The sequence below is a fragment of the Hemitrygon akajei genome, chromosome 32, assembly GCF_048418815.1.
Source record: "Hemitrygon akajei chromosome 32, sHemAka1.3, whole genome shotgun sequence".
Taxonomy (NCBI): Eukaryota; Metazoa; Chordata; class Chondrichthyes; order Myliobatiformes; family Dasyatidae; genus Hemitrygon; species Hemitrygon akajei.
In genome coordinates this window covers 30,932,915-30,957,584 of record NC_133155.1, presented here as the reverse complement: position 1 = coordinate 30,957,584, position 24,670 = coordinate 30,932,915, and the positions used below count along the sequence as shown (strand labels likewise).

Below are 24,670 nucleotides of genomic sequence, written 5' to 3'. Positions count from 1 at the left end.
GTTGTCTGAGGTAGGTTCTTTACACAGAGAGTAGTGAGTGCATGGAAACAGCAAGTACATTAGGAGCATTTAAGAAACTCTAACCCTCTGATTGCCCTTTTTGGTACCTTGGGTGAGGCAGACATGCATTTGAGTCCGACTAAACGCCGAACATTATCTCTTGCCTCTCCTTTGGCTAGATGCTTAGTTCTCCTTAGGTGGAGAGATGTTGCCCCACCTACTCATGCTCAATGGCTTAGTGATATTATGTCCTGTTTAGACCTTGAAAAAATTCATTATTCACTTCTCGATTCGGACATAAAGTTTCAAAAGGTGTGGAGACCTTTTCTTGAATACTTTCATAACTCCCCTTTAGATTAAGCTTATTCTTTTTATCCCTTACTTTCAGCTTTTTTTCCCTCTGTAAGTTTTATGCTTTCTTTTTGATGGAAATTACATTATAGTTTTCGTAGTAGGCATTATTATTCTTTTTATTTATATTTACAGTTTTGGGGGGGGTTGAATTCTCTCGTTATCGTTTTTATATATTGTAATGGTTGGCCTGGAGTTTCTTAGTGGGAGGGAGGGGAGGATACTAACTTTATATGATTTTATTCTGGGTGCTGTTTCCTTATTGTTGTGAATTATATAATTGATATGCTTATTTTGCACTGTGTTAACTCTCATTTTGCTATTGGATTTTTTTTCTTTGTAGTTGTTTTTTAGAAATGCATAAAAAAATCAATAATAAAGAAAATAAACTCTTAGAAAGGCACATGGACGATAGAATAATGGTTATGTTGGAGGGAAGGGTTAGATTGATCTTAGAGCGGGTTCAAAGGTCGGCACACATCATGGGCCGAAGTACCTGTATTATGTTCTGTGTTCTATGTTCTACGGCCTAGCATATCCAGTGCAAATGTAAGGTAACTTACTGCTTGTCTTCCTACCCCTTAATGGCTGACTCCCTGAATGAATAGTGGCTGATCACCAGCAGTTCATCCAACTAGCCATGCTTCATGGGATGACTGACTCCAGTGGCCAGCTGAGGTCCACAGACTCTTCGTGAAAGCAAGCATTCTGCAGCAGAAAAACGCTCCTGGCTTTCTGAACCTCAGGAGGTATGGAAGCCCCTAGTCCCACAGCTTCAACCGCTCCGTTCTGGAACCCGCACACTCCTAATCATTACCCCGGTATAGCAATACTCGGACCACCTTGCATGGCAGCAGACAATTTTTAGTCGTACACGTGCAGAGAAAACTTACAAGGCATTTGCCAGGATGTGAGTTGTAGGAAAAGGTTGAGATGGGTTAAGATTTCATTCCCTGGAGCGCAGGAGAATGAGGGGAGATTTGATGGAGGTATGCAAAATTATCAGGGGTATAGATAGAGTAATTGCTTTTTCCACTGCGGTTGGGTGAGGCTAGAGGTCATAGGTTAAGGGTGAAAGGTGAAATATTTAAGGGAAACGTGACGGGGGGGATCTTCTTCTCTTAGAGGATGGAGCGAGCTGCCAGCAGAAGTGGTGGATGTGGGTTCTATTTCACCATCTAAGAGACATTTGGTTAAGTACATAGATGAGAGGAGTATGGAGGGTTATGGGTCCTGATGCAGGAGAGTAGGACTAGCCAGGGTAATAGTTCAGCATGGACAGGATGGGCCAAAGGGCCTGTTTATATGCTCTAGTGTTTTCTGACTCTATGTATTCTCTTATATAGTTCTGTAGGATTTATATTGAATTTATGTTTTTCTTGTGAATGTTGCATCTCTGTTGCTGCTGAAAGTGAAATTTTAACTAATTTTTCATATTGTGTGTGTGTGTGTTTGTGTGTGTGTGTTTACTTGTGCACATGACAATAAACTCCACCTGGATTAACCCTACACGGTGAGGCAAGCTTGCTATACCTTGAAGTGGTCAATATTGTCCAGTTCAGCACAGAAGCAGAACTGAACCTGGAAATCTGGTGTGCTTACAAGACAAAATCCTCCAGCCTCTCCCATCACACACATGCTGAGTACTATGTGTCACCAATTCGATATTCCTGCTTTAACCAGACCTTTCATCACCTGGAAACAGAAATATACAGATAAAAGCTTCCTCCAATCAGAATGAGAAAATACATTGCACTCCCCTTAGACTCCTGCAGAATGGAGTCTAGAAATACCCTTTAGTGTGATACAATCGGGGTGGTTCATAGCCTGTATGGGGTAGTGCACTGAACCAGCGTGCCATTAGGCCCACATTCCTAATCGAGTCTGAGGTGATGAAGAAAACGTAGCACTCTTCACCTCCCACCCCTTGGTGGCGCTGTGGCTCAGATGGCACCAGTTTTGTTTCAGAGTCACAACTTGCATTTTCCACTTCAGGTCTGGGCACTTAGACCCCAAAGTAACGCCAACAGCGTTCTGCATTGTCAGAGGTGCCTTCTTTAAAACGAGATTTGCACAGAGCCAAACATGCTTCTCAGGTGGATTCTGTGGCACTACGTTAAGGAAGAGAAGGAAATTTTCCCCGGTGTCCAGGACAATGTTTATGCCTCAACCAATGCCACTAAAACAGAATATCTGCTCCTAGTCACTCTGCAGTTGTGAAGGACAGTTGAATACTGCTACATTTCCTACATTACAATAGTGGCTTCTCTTAAAAAAATACCCAAGTGTCTGAAAAGCCTGGTGGACCATCCTTGATGTCAAATTGGTGTTGCTGGGATATGATTTACTGCCTGCATAATTCCACTTCACTCACTGGCTCGTTGACTTTCAGCAGCAACAGCCAACTTCCTTCGAGCGAATTGAGTAAATGCCAATATCTTCCATCATTTCACTGATAATTAATGATAGACTGTTGGCTGATAATTAGCCAGGCTGATTCTGATTTACCCGTAGGAAAGGTCAATGACTGCAGTCATTCATTTATGGATATTTGCAGAAGTTTTCAAAACTTTGCAAAGTTTTAAAAATATTGAATCTAAAACTTTGACAAACTTCTATAGGTGTGTGGTGGAGAGTATATTGACTAATTGCATCATGGAAACACCAATACCCTGAACGGAAAGTCCTACAAAAAGTAGCGGATATGACCCAGTCCATCACGGGTACCACCACTGAGGCCATCTACATGGAGCGATGTTGCAGGAAAGCAGATCCATCATCAGAGATGCCCACTAATTGGGCCATACCCTCTTCTCGTTGCTGCCATCTGAAGGAAGGTACAGGAGCTGAAGTCCCACATAACCAGGTGCCAGGAACAGTTACTACCACATGGAGCCAGGAACAGTTACTACCCACCAACCATCAAGCTCTTGAACCAGAGGGAATAACATCACTCAGTTACACACGCCCTATCACTAGCTGTTCCTACAACCTACGGACTCACTTTCAAGGACTCTTCATCTCATGTTCTCCATAGTTATAGCTTATTTATTTATTACTACATTTTCTTCTTTTCTCTTTTGTATTTGCAGAAGTTGTTGTCTTTTACTAATTGGTTGTCTGTTCTTTTGGGTGTGGTCTTTCATTGATTCGATTGTGTTTCTTGGATTCATCGTGTATGCCTGTATAAGAATCTTAGGGTGACTGGAGTAAAGTACAGTGGGGATGGAAGAAGTGAATTTTTTACACAGAGAGCAGTGTGTGCTTGAAAAAAAATTGGATAGGTATATGGACAGGAAAGGAATGGAGGGTTATGGGCTGAGTGCAGGTCGGTGGGACTAGGTGAGAGTAAGCATTCAGCATGGACTAGAAGGGCCGAGATGGCCTGTTTCCATGCTGTAATTGTTATATGGTTATATGAATACCCTGCCTGGGGTGTTTGTAGAGGCAGACACATTAGGGACATTTAAGAAGCTCCTAGATAGGCACATGGATGATAGAAAAAAAATGGAGGGCTATGTAGGAGGGAAGGGTTAGATTGATGTTAGAGTAGGCTAAAAGGTCAGCACAACATTGTGGGCCGAAGGGCCTGTACTGCCCTATAATGTTCTATAGTGCTCTATGTTCTGTGTAAGAATATCCATCATATGCAGTCTTCTCTAACAGACAGCTGGGGATTGACTTGATCATGTAACAGAAAATCAACACCAGACAAACTTGAACTATATCACACAGACATTATTAATTTATTTAGTGATACAGCGTGGAATAGGCCCTTCTGCCCCTTTGCACCAAACCACCCAGTAACCCTTGACAACCCCAGTTTAACCCAGGACAATTTACAATGACCAATTAATCCTGCCTATCTTTGGGCTGTGGGAGGAAACCGGAGGATCCAGAGAAAGCCCGTACATTCGGCAGGGAGGACGTGTAGAGACTTCTTACAGAGGGCGCCGTGATTGAACTCTGAACTCCTATGCCCAGAGCTATAACAATGCCCCCCAACCTCGACACTACCATGAACAATACCTGTCTACTTCCACAATATAAGCTTCAGTTTTGCAAAACTACAACAGTGAACTATTTCAGATGGCGATTGAGGAAGACACAAGAGACCAGGCAAGATGACCTTGTGTGGGTAGAGCAGGGGTTGCCAACCTTTTTTATGCCATAGACCAAGGGGGGGTCCGTGGAGCCCTGGTGGGGAACTCCTGGCGTAGAGCAATACGCAATGAGCTGGAGGAACTCAGGGGGTCAGGCAACGTCTATAATGGAGTTCAGGTTGAGCCCCCTCAGCTGGACGGAAAGAAAGGGGGAGGTAGCCAGTATGAAATGGTGTGGGGAAGAGCCGGCAGGTGATCCAGGTGAGGGGTTGATGGGCAGTAGAAATGAGTGGGAATTAAGTCAGATGCTGGGAGGCAAGAGGTAGGCATGACAAAGGACTGAAAATGATGGGATCTAACAGGAGAAGGAATGGAAGGTGGAATACATGGAGGGGAGTGGGGAGAGGAATCAGTGGAATGAGTGTGTGGGTGATGGGAAGATAGAGAATGTAGCAGAGGGAAAAGTGATAGGATGGTGGGGAGGAGAGAGAAAAGGAACAGAGGGGGTACAATTACCATAAGTTTGACAATACACCAATGCATAGATTCTGAAAAAGCTGTAGAGGGTCCATCCACCATTAAAGACCCTCACCACCCAGGACATTACTACTTCTCATTACCATTGTCAGGGAGGAGGTACGGAAGTCCTAAGGCACCCTTTATGTTTTAGGATCAGTTCTTTCTCCTCCACTGTCAGATTTCTGAATGGACCGTGACCCCATGAACACTACTTCACTTTTATGCTTCTTTTTTACACAAGTTAGTTATTTTTATATTTCTTGTTGGAACTTATAGTAACTTTTTTATCTGCTGCAAAACAACAAATTTCATGACCTATGTCGACGATAAGAAACCTGATTCTGACTCTGATCCACTGTTTGTTCGTGCCACCACGTTGGAGTCTGCCCAAGTGAAATATGAGGAAGGCCAAATGTATAACGAAACACAACAGCTTGTTTTTATATAGCACGTTGGCATAACCAAACACCTAATGCTCCTCGCAGGATTGCAATGAGACAAAAAGATCTCTACACAGAAGGAGAACAGGCAAGACACCGGGAAACATAAGTTGTGGTTTTGGATTTCTGACTGCATTCTAGGCAAACAAGTCAGGGCTTTCACATCACCACAGGGCACTGTTTTACTGCGATAATTATAACTGCTGTGGTTCATTTCTTTCACTATTATCAACACTATTATCAACCGATCCAATCAAGTGACATTTCTTTCCATAAATCACAATAAATCAGACGGAAAGCAATGCACACACGAAATGCTGGTGGAACTCAGCAGGTCAGGCAGCATCCAAGGAAATGGATAAGACAGTTGACTCGTCTTCAGGAAATTGGATTGGAAGCCAGTTGTGAATCTATCTGCCTTATGCCTCTGGCCAGTGTGGAGTGGGGATTTACTCTGTAGTCATGCAGGCACTGGGGCAGAGCTTCAGTAATGACCGGAAGAAACAATGTCGGTGCTCCAAACCAGCGCACCTGACCTTGAGTTTGCTCTCTTTGCATTTGCCAATTCCACATCTAACTGAACCCGTACTTTGCAAGTATCGAACACTGATAAACAATGGGTTGTCCCCTGACTGCTTGGCTCTTCTCTGCATGTTTTCGTTGTGTAAAAGCTACAAACCTAAGGCTAAAAACTCCATGGTATCGTGTTGAAGACAGGGAAGATTCTCTGGTCAATATTTATGCTTCAAGTAATGACAATAAAACAGGTTATTGCGTCATTATAAATACTGATTGATTCCTGGGATGAGGAGATCGATGTAGGAGGTACGTTCTCGTTTAGAATGTAGAACACAGAGCAGTGCAGTACAGTACAGGAAGAGGCCCTTCGGGACAAAGAGGTAACTTTGTTGAAACATGTCATTGGCGTACTCAGAGACATGCCCTCTTCTTACTACTATCATCAGAGAAGAGGTACAGGAGCGTGAAGATACACACTCAGCTTTTTACGATCTGCCATTAGATTTCTGAATGGACAATGAACCCATGAATACTACCTCAAAATGTTTTGCTCATTTTGCACTATTTATTTTTATATATGTTATGTACTCGGTATTTTATATTCATTAGCAGGGGGAAAGGAAATTAAGGCAGGAGCAAGCAGATCGGCCTTTGTTGGAGTGGACAGTGTTAGAGTGGAGATTTGAGACCTTAGCTCTTCAAGGTTTCAGTGAGGAAAGGCTTGTGTAAGAGAAGGTGGAAAGCTGTAGGTAGATATTTTTCAGTACTTATAGATAAGATAGAGGCAGGGAAGTTGTTTCCACTGGTAAGTGAGAATAGAACTAGCGGACAAAGCCTCAAGATTTGGGGGGATAGATTTAGGACGGAGATGAAGAGGAACTGCTTTTCCCAACTCTGTGGAATTCTCTGCCCAATGAAGGCTACCTCAGTAAATATATTTAAGACAAGGTTAGAAAGATTTTTGATCAGTCGGGGAATTCAGGGTTATGAACAAAAGGCAGGTAGATGAAGATGAGTCCATGGCCATGTCCAAGCCAAGATCTTACTGAATGGTGGTGGAGACTCGACGGGCCTGATGGCCGACTCCTGCTCCTTTTTCTTATGCTCTTATGTTCAGTTTATTTATTGATTCTTTCTTTATAATTGCACAATTAGAGCATTATGGACATCAGGCAGGATAGTGGAATGCTCCTTTTGCGGGATATGAGAAGGCAAGCAGGACTCCAGTGTCCCTGACGATTTCACCTGCAAGAAGTGCATCCAGCTGCAGCTTCTAACACTCCGCGTTAAGGAGTTGGAGCTCAGAGGGTGAATGGGTGATAGACAGGACCTATAGAGAGGTAGGTACACCCAAGGTCCAGGGCACAGGGAACTGGGCAAGAGTCAGGAGATATTCCATTTTGGACACTGCTGGGGGAGGTGACCTAGCAGAGGAAGGTCATAGTGGTCAGATCTCTGGCACTAAGTCTGGTTCTGTGGCTCGGGGGAGAAGAGGCGAGCTCTGGTATTGGGCGACTCATTAGTTAGGGAACAGAAAGGAGTTCTGTGGATGAGAACGAGACTCCCAGATGACGTGTGCCTCCTGGGTGCTAGGGTCCGGGACATGTAGAAACGAGTCCTCAGTGTTCTGAAGTGGGTGGATGAGCAGCCAGAGGTCATGGTCCATATAGGTATCAATGACATAGGTAGGAAGAGGGACGAGGTTCTGCAAAGTGAGTTCAGGGAGTTAGGTGGTCAGTTAAAGGGCAGGACCTCCAGGGTTGTGATCTCACGATTGCTACCCATGCCACGTGCTAGCGAGGCCAGAAGCAGGAAGGCCAGGCAGCTTAACATGAGGCTAAGGAGTTAGTGTAGGAGGGAGGGCTTCAGATTTTTCCATCATTGGGCTCTCTTCCAGGGAAGGTGGGACCTGTACAGAAGAGACAGTTTGTGTCTCAAGCCCTGTGCACCTGTATTTATTAATTATTGCCCTAGCTAGAGTCATTAAGCCCTTGTGATCTCTGTTTAATCTTGTCAAGTTTATTTTGACTGGCGCGGATTTTCTGCGTACTGTAATTTAAAGCGGACTCCGAATTAGCGTTTATCACGGAGTCTTCTCGTGGTGTAACTCGGTCAAGCCATCGATGTTCTGTTGGAGCTCTCGTGACTAAACTCTTGTTTCTGTCTCAACATGTGTCGCTCCCCCGCACCGGGCTCAGTCGTCTGTCAGCGCACACTGGGATTGGCTTGAACCTAAACTGGAGGGGAACTAGTCCCCTAACGGGAAGGTTTGCACTACTGTACAGAGAGCCTAAACTGGAGTTGCAGGGGATTGGGAACCAGAGTGCCAGAACAGATAGTGGAGTGGTTGTGGAGACAGATTTTGTTAAGACCTCAGACAAAGTCAGGAGCCAAAAGATTGAGCGAGGTGTGACTCGTGTTCTGAGCTGCATAAACCTCAATGTAAGCAGTATTGTGGGAAAGGCAGGTGAGAGGGCATGGATCAACACATGGAATTATGATATTGTAGCCATTAGTGAGACCTGGTTGCAGGAGGGGCAGGAGTGGTAACTCAATACTCTGTTGTTTCAGACATGATACAGAAGGAGGGATAAAAGAGGCAATGCTAATTAGGGCAAATGTCATGGCAGTGTTCAATCAGAACAGACTGAAGCACTTATCTAGTGAGGCTTTACGGGTGGAACTGGGAAATAAGAAAGGTATAACTGCGTTAATGGGGCTATATTACAGACCTCTCAACAGTTCCACGGATTTAGAGGAACAAATTTGCAGAGAGATCACAGACTGCTGCAAGAAACATAAGATAGTTATAGTAGGTTTCTACATATGGACTGGGCCTCCCATACTGTAAAAGGACTAGATGGGATAGAGTTGGTCAAATGTGTTCAGGAACAGTTCCTTTATCAGTACATAGAAGACCCAGTGGAAGAGTGTCAATATTTCATCGCCTAGTTGGGACTGAGACAGAGCAGGTGACATAAATTTTGTAGGGGGTACTTTGCATCTAGTGCTCATAATGACATTAGTTTCAAAGTAAATATGGAAAAGGAGAGGTCTGGGCCTTAGGGTGAGATTCTAAACTGGAGGAAGGCCAATTTTGATGGTATCAGAAAGGATCTGGCAAGTGTGGATTCGGGCAGGCTGCTTTCTGTCAAAGGTGCACTTGGTATGTGAGAGGTCTTCAAAATTAAATGTTGAGAGCACAAAGCCTGTATGTAAAAGGCAAGGATAACAGGTTTAGGGAACTTCTCTTCCAAAGAGATCGTGAAGCCCTGGTTAAGAAAAAACAGTTACAGTTACAGACAGGTAGGAACAAATGAGATACGTATGGAGTACAAGAAATGCTAAAGGACACTTAAGAAAGTAATCAGGAGGGCTAAAAGAAGGCGTGAAGTTGCTCTGGCAGACAAGGGCTTCTACAGATTTATTAAGAACAAGAGGATCGCGTGGGACTTGACTGGTCCTCAGGAAGGTCAGAATGGCAATCTATGCATGAACCTTAAGGACCTGGGGGAGATCATGAATGGACATTTTGCATTTATATTTACTTGGGAAATGAACACAAAGTCCATAGAAATGAGGCAAAGCAGCAACGAGTTCATGGACCCTATACAGATTACAGGGGAGGAGCTGTTTGCTGTCTTGAGGCAAATTAGGGTGGACAAATCCACAGAGCCTGCCAAGGTGTTCCCTCAGACCCTGTGAGAGACAAGTGCAGAAATTGCAGAGATACTTCATTAGCGACAAGTGAGGACCAGAAGATTGGAGGATAGCTAATGTTACTTTGCTATTTAAGAAAGTTTCCAGAGCTGGGGAATTATAGGCCGTTGAGCCTGCCACCAGTAATGGAAAAGGGTATTGGAATGTATTCTAAGGGTCCGATATGTGAGTATTTGGATAGAAATTGACTGTTTAGGGATAGTCAGCATGGCTTTGTGCATGATAGGTAGTGTCTAACCAATCTTAGAGTTTTTCAAGGAAGTTACAAGGAAAGTTGATGAGACCAGGGCAATGGATGTTATCTACATTGACTTCAGCAAGGTATTTTGCAAGGTCCCACATGGGAGGTTGGTCAAGAAGGGTCAGTTGCTTGGCATTCAAGATGAGGTATTAAATTGGATTAGACATTGGCTTTGCAGGAAAAGCTGGAGATGGTAGTAAATGGTTGCCTCTTTGACTGGAGGCCTGTGACTGGTAGAGTGCTGCAGGGATTGGAACTGGATCCATTGTTGTTTGGCATCTATATTGATGATCTGGATGATAATGTAGTTAACTGGATCAGCAAATTGGCAGAGGACACCAAGTTTGGGCAGTGTAGCGGACAGTGAGGAAGGCTATCAGAGCTTTCAGCGGAATCTGGACCAGCTGAAGAAAAGGGCTAAAAATGGCAAATGGAATTTAAATGCAGACAAGAGTGAGGTGTTGCACTTTGGGAGGACCGACCAGGGTAGGTCTTACTCGGTGAATGGTAGGGCACTGAGGAGCATGGTAAAACAAAGGGGTCTGCGAATAGAGGTTGAAATTTCATTGAAAGTGGCATCACAGGTAGATAGAGTCATAAAGAAAGCTTTTGGCACTTTGGTCTTCATAAATCAAAACTGAGTACAGAAGTTGGGATGTTGAAATTGGTTACCTACCCACAAGAAAGATGTATATGTTGAAAAAGTACAGAGAAAATTTACAAGGATATTGCTGAGAATGGAGGACCTGAGTTATAAGACAAGATTCAATATATTAGAAATTTATTCCCTAGTACGCAGACAATTGAGGGGAGATTTGATAGAGGTATACAACATTATGAGGGGTATAGATACGGTAAATGCAAACAGGCTTTTTCTGCTGAGGTTGGGTGAGACTACAACTAGAGTTAAAAGTTAAAGTCTGTCCCGAGCCTTATAGGCTCATCAGGCCAGTGCTTATACCGGTTTCCATGGCGTGAAGCGACTGAGAGTACGAGACTCTCAGATAGGATGCCAGTCTATCGCGAGGTTATCCCCCAGCATTTTGCCGGTACCCATTTTCAGCCGGGCGGACTGGAGCAATGTGTGGTTAAGTGCCTCGCTCAAGGACACAACACACTACCACGGCTGGGGCTCGAGCTCACGACCTTCAGATCGATAGTCCGCTTGGCCACACGCCACACTACAACTAGAGGTCATGGGTTAAGGATGAAAGGTGAAACATTTAAGGGGAGCATGAGAGGAGAGCTCTTCACTCACAGGGTGGTGGGAGTGTGGAGCAAGTTGCCAGCACAAGTGCAGATGTGACTTTGATTTCAATGTTTGAGAGAAGTTTGGATAGGTACACGGATGTATGGTGTATGGAGGGCTGTGGTCAGGGTGCAGGTCGATGGCAGTAGGCAGATTAAATCGTGCAGCATGGACTAGATGTGCTGAAGGGCCGGATTCTGTTCTGTAGCTTTCTATGACTCTATGATTCTATATACAGTACTGTATATATTTATTATTATAATTTATAGTATATTTACTGCATATGTTGCACTGTAATGCTTCTGCAACACAACAAAGTTTCAAGATATATCCATATGTCAGCGACAAATAAACCTGATTTAGATTAACCATATAACCATATAACAATTACAGCACGGAAACAGGCCATCTCGGCCCTTCTAGTCCGTGCCGAACGCTTACTCTCACCCAGTCCCACCAACCTGCACTCAGCCCATAACCCTCCATTCCTTTCCTGTCCATATACCTATCCAATTTTACTTTAAATGACAATATCGAACCTGCCTCTACCACTTCTACTGGAAGTTCGTTCAACACAGCTACCACTCTCTGAGTAAAGAAATTCCCCCTCGTGTTACCCCTAAACTTTTGCCCCCTAACTCTCAACTCATGTCCTCTTGTTTGAATCTCCCGTACTCTCAATGGAAAAAGCCTACCCACGTCAACTCTATCTATCCCCTCATAATTTAAATACCTCTATCAAGTCCCCCCTCAACCTTCTACACTCCAAAGAATAAAGACCTAACTTGTTCAACCTTTCTGATGTAAATTACATCAGATTCTGATGTAAAATTCTTAAAGGACCTGAGAACGTAGAGGCTGAGTTGATATTCACCCTATCTGTGGTTAGACTAATGAATTACAGCCTCAAAGTGAGGAATCAGCCTTTCAGGGCTGAGGTGAGAAGTAATGTCATCATGAAGTCAACAAACCCTTTGGAATTCTCTACCCAACAGACTTTGGAGGGGTTTTTTTCGGAAAGAGGATATGGGATGAGCTCAGGGAACTAACACGGAGATAAAGACTTTCAACATTTTTGGCAAGAATTTAGTAGAGTTACTGAAGGAAATGTGGCTCTGGGAGCAAATCAAATATTGGACTAAATTTCTGCTGTGCATCACTAATACGAATGTGTTCTGACCATGTCCTATTCTTACCTTATCTGGGGCAAAAATTTCTTGCCACTTGAAGTGTGCTTAAAGATGGAATACCCATCAGTACTCACGGGTTTTAGCAACGTGCATCTCACTAACAACTGGCTGATTCTACAAGATCTGGAAGGATATTTATTTTCTTTGTGCAGCCAATGAAAGAAACTGTGGATTGCTGGAGAATGGAGTAATCAATCAGGCTTAACATTAACGTGTTTATACAAGGTTTTCTCTTGCATAATTTCACCGATAGATTTACTTCTAATTTAAAGCATGTGATTATTTTCATAACAAACAAAAGTTGTCAAAGAACTCCCTGCCCCTCCCCAGCCGCCATGTAAAGACACAGGAGGAGAATTAGGCCATTCCTCTCACTGAGTGTGCTCCACCCTTCCATCATGGCTAATTTAGTTTCCCTTTCAACCCCACTCTCCTGCCTTCTCCCCGTAAGCTTTGATGCCTTATTAGTCAAGAACCAATCAACCTCTGGTTTAAATATTCAATTCAATTCAAGTTTAATTGACTTTCAACCATGTACAAATACCCATGAATTTAGCCAAATGCGACTGAGTTACTCTGGGCTCAAGGTACAAAACACAACACCAATAGTCACACACAGCACAAAGCACACATAGCACGTACAAGATAGCAAGTACATGTAAGATATCAGTAAAATACAACCACACAAACAACGATAGTCCACGAGCGCCACAGAAATCTGCAGTCGACCACAACACAGCTTGTCTTGTGTCGAGAGGGAACTGGGGGACAGCACTGACTTCAGCCTGGAGGCCACACCCCACTGCCCCTGGTGGAGTCCACTGGTTCTGATGCCACAAATACTGCAGCTTAAGACCCTGAAGCTATAAATGCCGCAGAGATCTGCAGTCGACGAGTATAGCCATAAATCCACAATTCACCATGCCCTGGACAAAGAACTTACTTCTAATCTCTTTTCTAAAGGAACATCCTTCAGAGGCTCTGTCCTCTGGTCCTAAACTCTCCCACTATTGGAAATATCCTCTCCAGGTCCACTCTACCTGGGCCGTTCAATATTCAATAGGTTTAAATGAGACCCTCCCTCATCCCTCTAAACTCCAGAGCCAACATTATGGGCTAAAAAGCCAGAAGTAAGCTGCACATTCTATGTTCTCATCAGCTGCTCACCTGCCTGTTTTCTATTCTTTTATCAAGCTGTGTCTTGCAGTAACTGGAACCAGCTTCGTGAGGCAGTCGGCTCTGAATATTAATGGTTTAACAATCATACCCGAGACTCTTTGTTCTCCACCTGGTGCTGGCTTGTTAGGAGTACACAGTTTACCGGCTGCAGTCTCTCTCAGGGTACCAGAAACGACTCTGGGCTCACTAGAACCGACCAGAAGAGCTATCATCTCCCGGGCTTGACACTCTGTAGCTTTGATATTGTTGCCAGCATCATATCAAATTTCTGGTCAATGATTAATCAAGCTCAGAGTGTCACGTTCCCGCCACAAGTTCAACGCTCTGTGTTTCCCGTGTGTGAGAATGACACAACTGAATCCTTATCAACGGCAAATTGCCTGCAGATCGTCCCAGTTTGACTACAGGCAAAGGGAGTACTTCTGCAATAGACTGACTGTGGTAACTTGAAGCAAAGAACCAGCAAAAGCTGCTGAGGGGAATTCAATCCATTTAAAGGGACCACCTCATTTACTAAATGTTTTCAAGATGGAAGACAGTAGAAATGATCCACTAAAACATCACTTGCAAATGATAATCTGATTACGACACTTAGACCAAATGTGGTGTGTGTTTACATAAAGTGCAGTGCCATTCCTGAAGTTATTCCCTCTTTGGAGGTGATATGAGTTTCAATGCTTCTAGGCAGTCCTGTGCCGTAATCAGTTATAGTTTATTCTGAATATTATTAATTATTGCGATACAGCGCGGAGTGGGCCTTTCTGGTTTTTCAAGTCATGCCGCTAGAGTTAGGCTGTAATTCTAGCCTTATCATGAAACAACTTACAATGCCCAATTGACCTACCAATTGGTGTGTAAGATTAAGATTTGTGTGCTGGGGGCAGCCTGTAAAGGTCACCATGCTTCCAGTCGAACATATCATGCCCAGAACTCACTAACTAACCCCCTAACCATACATCTGTAGACTGTGGGAGGAGACCAGAGCACCAGAAGGAAACCCTTGTGGCTTGGAGAGAACGTACAAACTCCTTACAGACAGCAGCGGGAATTGAACCCAGGTTGCTGGTGCTGTAAAGCGTTGTGCTACCCACTATACTACTGTGCTACCCTACTACTCAGCCCTGCAGTGCTCTGTAACCAGGGAGACCAGCACATGTTTTAGGAACAGATTCTTCCCGTCTGCCATCGCATTTCCGAATGATCCAAGAACATGACCTCACCACCTCTTTTTTGCACTGCTTATTGATTCCGCTAGTTATTGTAGCTCAGAGCAATGTTTCTATCTTGCACGGTACTGCTGCTATAAAACAACAGACTTCCCAACATACTGTATGTCAGCGATAAGTCTGATTCTGATTCTGAAACTGGGATTGGCCATGGCTGAGTCAGATCACAATGTCCAAGCCTTGCACCTTTGTAAAGTTTCACCTCTAAATTTTAGCCATTGGAGGAACTGACAGAGTCCTCCTACACCCAGCACAGTCCCGTGACAGCAAACTGGTAATGACAAACTACTCCCACTGTTAAAATGATAAATATAGGTCATGGTACTTGTTGGAACATGGACAAGGTTACCAGGGAGACACTGAAGCTAATGGATGCAGAAGTGTTTCATTCAACAAAATGAGACACTCTTGGAGAAAGAGCCTTGTTTGACCCAATATTACTTGCTGACAATCAGAGGTAGTAGCAGAGCCATTCTATAGTTACACTGTACCTACGATGCTCCCTTTGAATTACATATAATCCTCACACTTATACTGTACTCCAGACACCCAAAATGAAGGTTAATCAGCATTGTCTGGTTTTCAATTAACCAATGTCTACAGCTCCAGGAATCTATTGTCCGGGGCTGCATTTTAAATTTAATCTACGGTACATGTTCAGGTCTAAAGATTGGTTACTGAAGTTAATATTTGCTATATAGCCTAATTCCAGAATATGCCCTAAGAAATTAGGAGGAGTGTCCTTACCCACACCCTCCCATCCCCACTGCACCCCAAACATCCACATGATACAGTGCATCTTTCATCCTGATCAGTGATACCTAACTAACTAGTACTTCACCCGAGTGGAAGCAAGTCTGACAGCAGAGTGTTCCCTCACAAACGCACTGGGACTTCAGCACAGGATTTTGCATGCCCAGGCCCCTAGAGGAGAACTTGAACCTTCAGCCATCTGGGTCGGAGGTGGAAGTGAAACTGATCAGCCACTGCTGTCAGCTTCACAACAAAGAGTCACCCTTGGATTGACTGGGCACCCCCGTGAACTGAACACACTGAGCAAGCAAGGCAGCTATGATGTATGAGTCTGATCAGTTTTGTTCCTATTTTTTGTGCAAGAGGAGGGATTTGAGGGTCGATGTGCCTATCCCGTATTTGTCTGTTTTTTTTTGCAGGGAGGAGGGTTTTGAGGGTTGATGTGCCTATCCCGTATTTGTCTGTTTTTTTTTGCAGGGAGGAGGGATTTGGGGGTCGATGTGCCTATCCCGTATTTGTCTGTTTTTTTTTTGCAGGGAGGAGGGATTTGAGGGTCGATGTGCCTATCCCGTATTTGTCTGTTTTTTTTTTGAAGGGAGGAGGGATTTGAGGGTCGATGTGCCTATCCCGTATTTGTCTGGTTTTTTTTGCAGGAAGGAGGGATTTGAGGGTCGATGTGCCTATCCCGTATTTGTCTGTTTTTTTTTTGCAGGGAGGAGGGATTTGAGGGTCGATGTGCCTATCCCGTATTTGTCTGTTTTTTTTGAAGGGAGGAGGGATTTGGGGGTCGATGTGCCTATCCCGTATTTGTCTGTTTTTTTTTGAAGGGAGGAGGGATTTGGGGGTCGATGTGCCTATCCCGTATTTGTCTGTTTTTTTTTGCAGGAAGGAGGGATTTGAGGGTCGATGTGCCTATCCCGTATTTGTCTGTTTTTTTTGCAGGGAGGAGGGATTTGGGGGTCGATGTGCCTATCCCGTTTCTGTTTCTTTTTGCAGGCAGGAGGGATTTGGGTTGATGATCGTGCTGCCTTTCTCTTATTTCTTGGTTTCATGGCCACCCAGAGAACTGAAGAACTTCAGAGCCCTGTACTCTGATAATATAAGCAACCATTGAACTTTTGAACCTTTGATTGCATATTCCATCACCACTGTATCATTTTCAGCATTTCACATTAAAATTTTAACGTTTCGCTGGTTCGGTGTGGAAGGGGCTTCAAGATGGTCACATTAATTCTGCTGGGGGCTGGATGAAGTTTCTTGCACAAGCAACACTGTCTTGTCAATGGTGTGTTTACACGACACAGGGAGAACTCAGTCAGTACTCCTTACTCTGCCAGAAAGCAACAATAGTTCAAAATGCCCAGCTCTCTGAACCAGGCCTCCTGCCTCTGTGATATGCAAGATGACTCCGCCTTTGCAAAATGACGCAGAGCTGACCACTCCCGTGCCATTTATTTATTGGCATCAATTGTGCCCAGATAATCCATTCTCAGCAAACCATACTGAAGCACAACGACGCTTCTGGCCGGGCTAGAGACACAGGCTCAGCCTGACCACCGGTGCGGTTTGTGCTAGTCTGCGCATTCTGCGTGGGTTTCCTCTGGGTGCTCCGGTTTCTCTTTCACATCCTAAAGAAGTGCAGCTTGGCGGGCTAAGTGCATGGAAGGTCAGGTTTGACCGATCTTATTGAATTTTTTGAAGAGGTTACTAGGAAAGTTGACAAGGGTAAAGCAGTGGATGTTGTCTATATGGACTTCAGTAAGGCCTTTGACAAGGTTCCACATGGAAGGTTAGTTAGGAAGGTTCAATCATTAGTTATTAATATTGAAGTAGTAAAATGGATTCAACAGTGGCTGGATGGGAGATGCCAGAGAGTAGTGGTGGATTACTGTTTGTCAGGTTGGAGGCCGGTGACTAGTGGTGTGCCTCAGGGCTCTGTACTGGGTCCAATGTTGTATGTCATATACATTAACGATCTGGATGATGGGGTGGTAAACTGGATTAGTAAGTATGCAGATGATACTAAGATAGGTGACGCTGTGGATAATGAAGTAGGTTTTCAAAGCTTGCAGAGAGATTTAGGCCAGTTAGAAGAGTGGGCTGAAAGAAGGCAGATGGAGTTTAATGCTGATAAGTGTGAGGTGCTACATTTTGGTAGGACTAATCAAAATAGGACATACATGGTAAATGGTAGGGCTTTGAAGAATGCAGTAGAACAGAGTGATCTAGGAATAATGGTGTATAGTTCCCTGAAGGTGGAATCTCATGTGGATAGGGTGGTGAAGAAAGCTTTTGGTATGCTGACCTTTATAAATCAGAGCATTGAGTATAGGAGTTGGGATGTAATGTTAAAATTGTACAAGGCATTGGTGAGGCCAAATTTGGAGTATTGTGTACAGTTCTGGTCACCGAATTATAGGAAAGATGTCAACAAAATAGAGAGAGTACAGAGGAGATTTACTAGAATGTTACCTGGGTTTCAACACCTAAGTTACAGGGAAAGGTTGAATAAGTTAGGTCTTTATTCTTTGGAGCGTAGAAGATTGAGGGGGGACTTGATAGAGGTATTTAAAATTATGAAGGGGATAGATGAAGTTGACGTGAATAGGCTTTTTCCATTGAGTAGGGGAGATTCAAACAAGAGGACATGAGTTGAGAGTTAGGGGGCAAAAGTTTAGGGGTAACACGAGGGGGAACTTCTTTACTCAGAGAGTGGTAGCTGTGTGGAATGAGCTTCCAGAAGAGCTCAACATCCAGGGGTATTCAAAATTCAGGAGGGATAGACAGGAAAGAAAAGGAGGTGGGGTAGCATTGCTGGTTAGAGAGGAGATTAACGCAATAGAAAGGAAGGACATTAGCCTGGAGGATGTGGAATCGATATGGGTAGAGCTGCATAACACTAAGAGGTAGAAAACGCTGGTGGGAGTTGTGTACAGGCCACCTAACAGTAGTAGTGAGGTTGTGGATGGCATTAAACAGGAAATTAGAAATGCATGCAATAAAGGAACAGTAGTTATAATGGGTGACTTCAATCTACATATAGATTGGGTGAACCAAATTGGTAAGGGTGCTGAGGAAGAGGATTTCTTGGAATGTATGCAGGATGGTTTTCTGAACCAACATGTCGAGGAACCAACTAGAGAGCAGGCCATTCTAGATTGGGTATTGAGCAATGAGGAAGGGTTAGTTAGCAATCTTGTCGTGTGAGGCCCTTTGGGTAAGAGTGACCATAATATGGTGGAATTCTTCATTAAGATGGAGAGTGACATAGTTAATTCAGAAACAAAGGTTCTGAACTTAAAGAAGGGTAACTTTGAAGGTATGAGACGTGAATTAGCTAAGATAGACTGTCAAATGATACTTAAAGGGTTGACGGTGGATATGCAATGGCAAGCACTTAAAGATCGCATGGATGAACTACAACAATTGTTCATCTCAGTTTGGCAAAAGAATAAACCAGGGAAGGTAGTGCACCCGTGGCTGACAAGGGAAATTAGGGATAGTATCAAGTCCAAAGAAGAAACATATAAATTAGCAAAAAAAAGCGACACACCTGAGGACTGGGAGAAATTCAGAGACCAGCAGAGGAGGACAAAGGGCTTAATTAGGAAAGGGAAAAAAGATTATGAGAGAAAGCTGGCAGGGAACATAAAAACTGACTGTAAAAGCTTCTATAGATATGTGAAAAGAAAAAGATTGGTCAAGACAAATGTAGGTCCCTTACAGTCAGAAACAGGTGAATTGATCATAGGGAACAAAGACATGGCAGACCAATTGAATAACTTCTTTGGTTCTGTCTTCACTAAGGAGGACATAAATAATCTTCTGGAAATAGTAAGGGACCGAGGGTCTAGTGAGATGGAAGAACTGAGGGAAATACATGTTAGTAGGGAAGTGGTGTTAGGTAAATTGAAGGGATTAAAGGCAGATAAATCCCCAGGGCCAGATGGTCTGCATCCCAGAGTGCTTAAGGAAGTAGTCCAAGAAATAGTGGATGCATTAGAGATAATTTTTCAAAACTCCTTAGATTCTGGATTAGTTCCTGAGGATTGGAGGGTGGCTAATGTAACCCCACTTTTTAAAAAAGGAGGGAGAGAAAAACTGGGGAATTATAGACTGGTGAGTCTGACATCGGTAGTGGGGAAAATGCTAGAGTCGGTTATCAAAGATGTGATAACAGCACATTTGGAAAGAGGTGAAATCATCGGACAAAGTCAGCATGGATTTGTGAAAGGAAAATCATGTCTGACGAATCTTATAGAATTTTTTGAAGATGTAACTAGTAGAGTGGATAGGGGAGAGCCAGTGGATGTGGTATATTTACATTTTCAAAAGGATTTTGACAAGGTCCCACACAGGAGATTAGTGTGCAAACTTAAAGCACACGGTATTGGGGGTATGGTATTGATGTGGATAGAGAATTGGTTGGCAGACAGGAAGCAAAGAGTGGGAGTAAATGGGAGCTTTTCAGAATGGCAGGCAGTGACTAGTGGGGTACCGCAAGGCTCAGTGCTGGGACCCCAGTTGTTTACAATATATATTAATGATTTAGACGAGGGAATTAAATGCAGCATCTCCAAATTTGCGGATGACACGAAGCTGGGCAGCGGTGTTAGCTGCGAGGAGGATGCTGAGAGGATGCAGGGTGACTTGGATAGGTTAGGTGAGTGAGCAAATTCATGGCAGATGCAATTTAATGTGGATAAATGTGAGGTTATCCACTTTGGTTGCAAGAACAGGAAAACAGATTATTATCTGACTGGTGGCCGATTAGGAAAAGAGGAGGTGCAAAGAGACCTGGGTGTCATTGTACACCAGTCATTGAAGGTGGGCATGCAGGTACAGCAGGCGGTGAAAAAGGCAAATGGTATGTTGGCATTCGTAGCAAAAGGATTTGAATACAGGAGCAGGGAGGTTCTACTGCAGTTGTACAAGGCCTTAGTGAGACCACACCTGGAGTATTCTGTGCAGTTTTGGTCCCCTAATCTGAGGAAAGACATTCTTGCCATAGAGGGAGTACAAAGAAGGTTCACCAGATTGATTCCTGGGATGGCAGGACTTTCATATGAAGAAAGACTGGATTGACTAGGCTTATACTCACTGGAATTTAGAAGATTGAGGGGGGATCTTATTGAAACGTATAAAATTCTAAAGGGATTGGACAGGCTAGATGCAGGAAGATTGTTTCCGATGTTGGGGAAGTCCAGAACGCGGGGTCACAGTTTAAGGATAAAGGGGAAGTCTTTTAGGACCGAGATGAGGAAAAACTTCTTCACACAGAGAGTGGTGAATCTGTGGAATTCTCTGCCACAGGAAACAGTTGAGGCCGGTTCATTGGCTATATTTAAGAGGAAGTTAGATATGGCCCTTGTGGCTAAAGGGATCGGGGGTATGGAGAGAAAGCAGGTACAGGGTTCTGAGTTGGATGATCAGCCATGATCATACTGAATGGTGGTGCAGGCTCGAAGGGCCGAATGGCCTACTCCTGCACCTATTTTCTATATTTCTATGTTTCTATTAAGTGGTAGAGGCAGGTTCGGTATTGTCATTTAAAGTAAAATTGGATAGGTATATGGACAGGAAAGGAATGGAGGGTTATGGGCTGAGTGCAGGTCGGTGGGACTAGGTGAGAGTAAGCGTTCGGCACGGACTAGAAGGGCTGAGATGGCCTGATTCCGTGCTGTAATTGTTATATGGTTATAAGCTAGTTTGCCACTTTAGATTGTCCCTAATGTGTAGGTGAGTGTTAGAATCTCGGTGGGGGGGTGTTATGAGAATATAGGGAGAATAAAATGGGTATAGAACAAGTGTGACTGGTCACCATGGACTCTGTGAAGCAAGAGCCTGCTTCCATTTTTTTTCTGTTCTCTCCCCTCTCACAATCACTCCTTGCCTGCTCTCCATCTCCCTCTGGCACTCCCCTCCCCCTTCCTTTCTCCCGAGGCCTCCCGTCCCATGATCCTCTCCCTTCTCCAGCTCTGTATCCCTTTCACCAATCACCTTTCCAGCTCTTAGCTTCATCCCACCCCCTCCGGTCTTCTCCTATCGTTTCGGATCTCCCCCTCCCCCTCCCACTTTCAAATCTCTTTCTATCTTTTCTTTCAGTCAGTCCTGACGAAGGGTCTCGGCCCAAAACGTGAGCAGTGCTTCTTCCTATAGATGCTGCCTGGCCTGCAGTGTTCCACCAGCATTTTGTGTGTGTTGCTTGAATTTCCAGCATCTGCAGATTTCCTCGAGCCTGCTTCCATGCTGTTTCTCATTATAGCTTTATGACTCGTCAGTTATCAGTTCATGATATTATCATCCTCTGAATACCTACCAACATTTACTCATTCTGGCTTAACTATTTCCCGACTAAAACCATCACTAAGAAAACGTTAGGAGTAGGAGGTTTATACTCCCATGTAGCAGGTGGTCTATTCTAACTCCCTTTTCTCATTTGTGATTGAGCAGGGTATTAAAATGTATTATAGGGAATTAAAAAACTGCGGATTTATTTTAATATCTTTTATCACTGTTGGACAGGAGATACAAAAGGCTGAGAGCCAGGCTCAAGGACAGTTTCCACAGTTACAACATGTTTATTTATTTATGGAGATACAGTGTGGAATTGGGCCTCCAGCCCTTTGAGCTGCACGGCCCAGCATCTCCCGAGTTAACCCCAGCCTGTTCACGGCACTATTTCCAAAGACCAATTAACCCATCGACCGGTACATCTTTGAACGGTGGGAGGAAACCGGAGCACCCGGAGGAAACTCACACGGTCACAGGGAGATCGTACCAACTTCCGACTGGGAGCGGTGGGAAATGAATCTGGGTGACCATTACTGTAAAGCATATATGTCAAACTCAAGGCCCGCGGGCCAAATCCGGCCTGCAGTGGAATTATCTTTGGCCCGCGAGATAATATCTAATTACTATTAAAGCTGGCCCCAGTAATCGAAGCGCCTATGGCGTATGATATGGCTAATGCTGAGTTTATTCAGGTACCAGGTTTTCAGGGTTTTTAGTGTTTATTCGGCAGTCTTCTTCATAAGAAACGGAATTTGTAAAGTGAAACACTTTGTAGTTATAGCAGAGACTGAGACACATGAGAGCAGGCTGAAAAAACGGAGGCAACGAAAGCTGCGTTCGCACGCGTCCGACTGATCCGGCCTGCATGAAGCTGCATTTTGCTCAATCTGGCCCGTGACCTAAAATGAGTTTGACACCCCTGCTAAAGCATTGTGTTAACCATTACACTAGTGTGCCATCCCCAAAGACCACTGAACAGTCCCCTAGTATAATAAGATGGACTCTTGACTTCACAATCTACCTGATGATCTTGCAGCTTATCGTCTAACTACACTGCACTTACTCTGTAACCATTACACTTTATCCTGCTTTCTGTATTAGCAACATAGAAACATAGAAAACCTACAGCACAATACAGGCTCTTCAGCCCACAATGCTGTGCCAAACATGTACATACTTTAGAAAGTACCAAGGGTTACGCCTCTATTTTTCTAAGCTCCATGTACCTATCCAGACCCTATTGTATCCTCCTCCACCACTGTCACCGGCAACCCATTCCACACACTCACCACTCCCTGCATAAAAAACTTACCCCTGGCATCTCCTCTGTACCTACCTCCAAGCACCTTAAAATTGTGCCCTTTCATGCTAGTCATTCCAGCCCTGGGAAAAAGCCTCTGACTATCCACACAATCAATGCCTCTCACCATCTTGTACACCTCTATCAGGTCACCTCTCATCCTCCGTCGCTCCAAGGAGAAAAGGCCGAGTTCACTCAACCTATTCTCAAAAGGCATGCTCCCCAATCCAGGCAACACCCTTGTAAATCTCCTCTGCACCCTTTCTATGGTTTCCACATCCTTCCTGTAGTGAGGCGACCAGAACTGAGCACAGTACTCCAAGTGGGGTCTGACCAGGGTCCTATATAGCTGCAACGTTACTTCTCGGCTCCTAAACTCAGTCCCACGGTTGATGAAGGCCAATGCACTGTATGCTCCCTTAACCAGAGAGTCAACCTGCACAGCAGCTTTGAGTGTCTTATGCATTGTTTTACCTTGTACGACCTCAATGCACTGTGTAATGAATTGATCTGCATGAATAATATGCAAGCCGAGCTTTTCACCATACCTGGGTACACATGACAACAATACATTAATAATAATAAACCAATAGAATTTAAATCTAGAGCCCTGATTGATACATTAAAAAGGCAGTAGGGAAGTAGAAGCCTCTTAACAGCCCAGCTAATGGTCAATGAATTGTGGGGGTTTTCAATATGGTTTGTTTTCCTTTACTTTCTTTACTTTTTCAAGTTTTGTTAACTATTCTTCCCCTCTATCCAAAATCATGAGCATGGAGGGAAATCACAGACACCAGCAGATGAATTGATCTTCACCCAAGCGACCAACCTCATTTGCGAGCATTGATAGGCTTCTCATTCACGGAAGTAGCCGCGAGCAAACACGGGCACAAGAATGCAATCTGCTGGAGGGACTCAGTCGGTCGAGCTGTATCTGTGGGGGAGGAAGGAATTGTCAACATTTCGGCTCAAGACCCTGATATGGGTCTCTGTCATGGACTGAGAGTGGGAAGGGGAATGGAGAGGGGAAGGAGACATTCTGTAATTATCAATCAACCAATTGTTTGGAATCAAATGGCCTTGCCTGGTTTCTCAGGGCTAGGTGTGTCTGCACCCATGCCATCTCCTAGCACATTTGTGGACAGTACCTTATCAGACCCATCCTGGACGTTGGCATGGTCCTGCTCTATGCAATTATAGTCCTCTTCATTTCCTGATGATTTGACAATTGTTTGATCATCAAAGAAGATCTCGGAAAGAAGGAAGGTCATTAGTGAAGTAGCTGAAGATTATTGAGTAGGAAATTAATCTGAGAAACTCCTACACTGTTGTCCTGCTGGACTGATTGACTTCAAACAAACATGGCCATCTTATGTGATCTGTCTCCTACCACTGGAGTGGTTTCCCATAAGACCTATTGACTTCAATATGACATCATCAATGATGGCTTCCTTTGTGTAGCCTGGTCATATAAAAATTTGATTGTCTCCATTGCTTTTGAAATAAAGTCATGGACTAATGGTGTTTCTATGTTTCTACATTCATCTGACCATTTGTAAAGGAATAAAGCCAATGGGAATCCTTCA

At 44.0% G+C, this 24,670-nt stretch overlaps 1 protein-coding gene across 1 annotated transcript in view; it reads right to left on the bottom strand.

The window, feature by feature from the left end:
* Window positions 1-13,710, bottom strand: part of eva1ba (eva-1 homolog Ba (C. elegans)) — a 112,135-nt gene extending 98,425 nt beyond the window's left edge. Inside the window, exon 1 of the mRNA XM_073034401.1 lies at window positions 13,600-13,710. The gene's annotated coding sequence lies outside the window, so the exon portion shown is untranslated. The remainder of the gene's footprint in view (window positions 1-13,599) is intronic.
* Window positions 13,711-24,670: the final 10,960 nt, after the last annotated feature.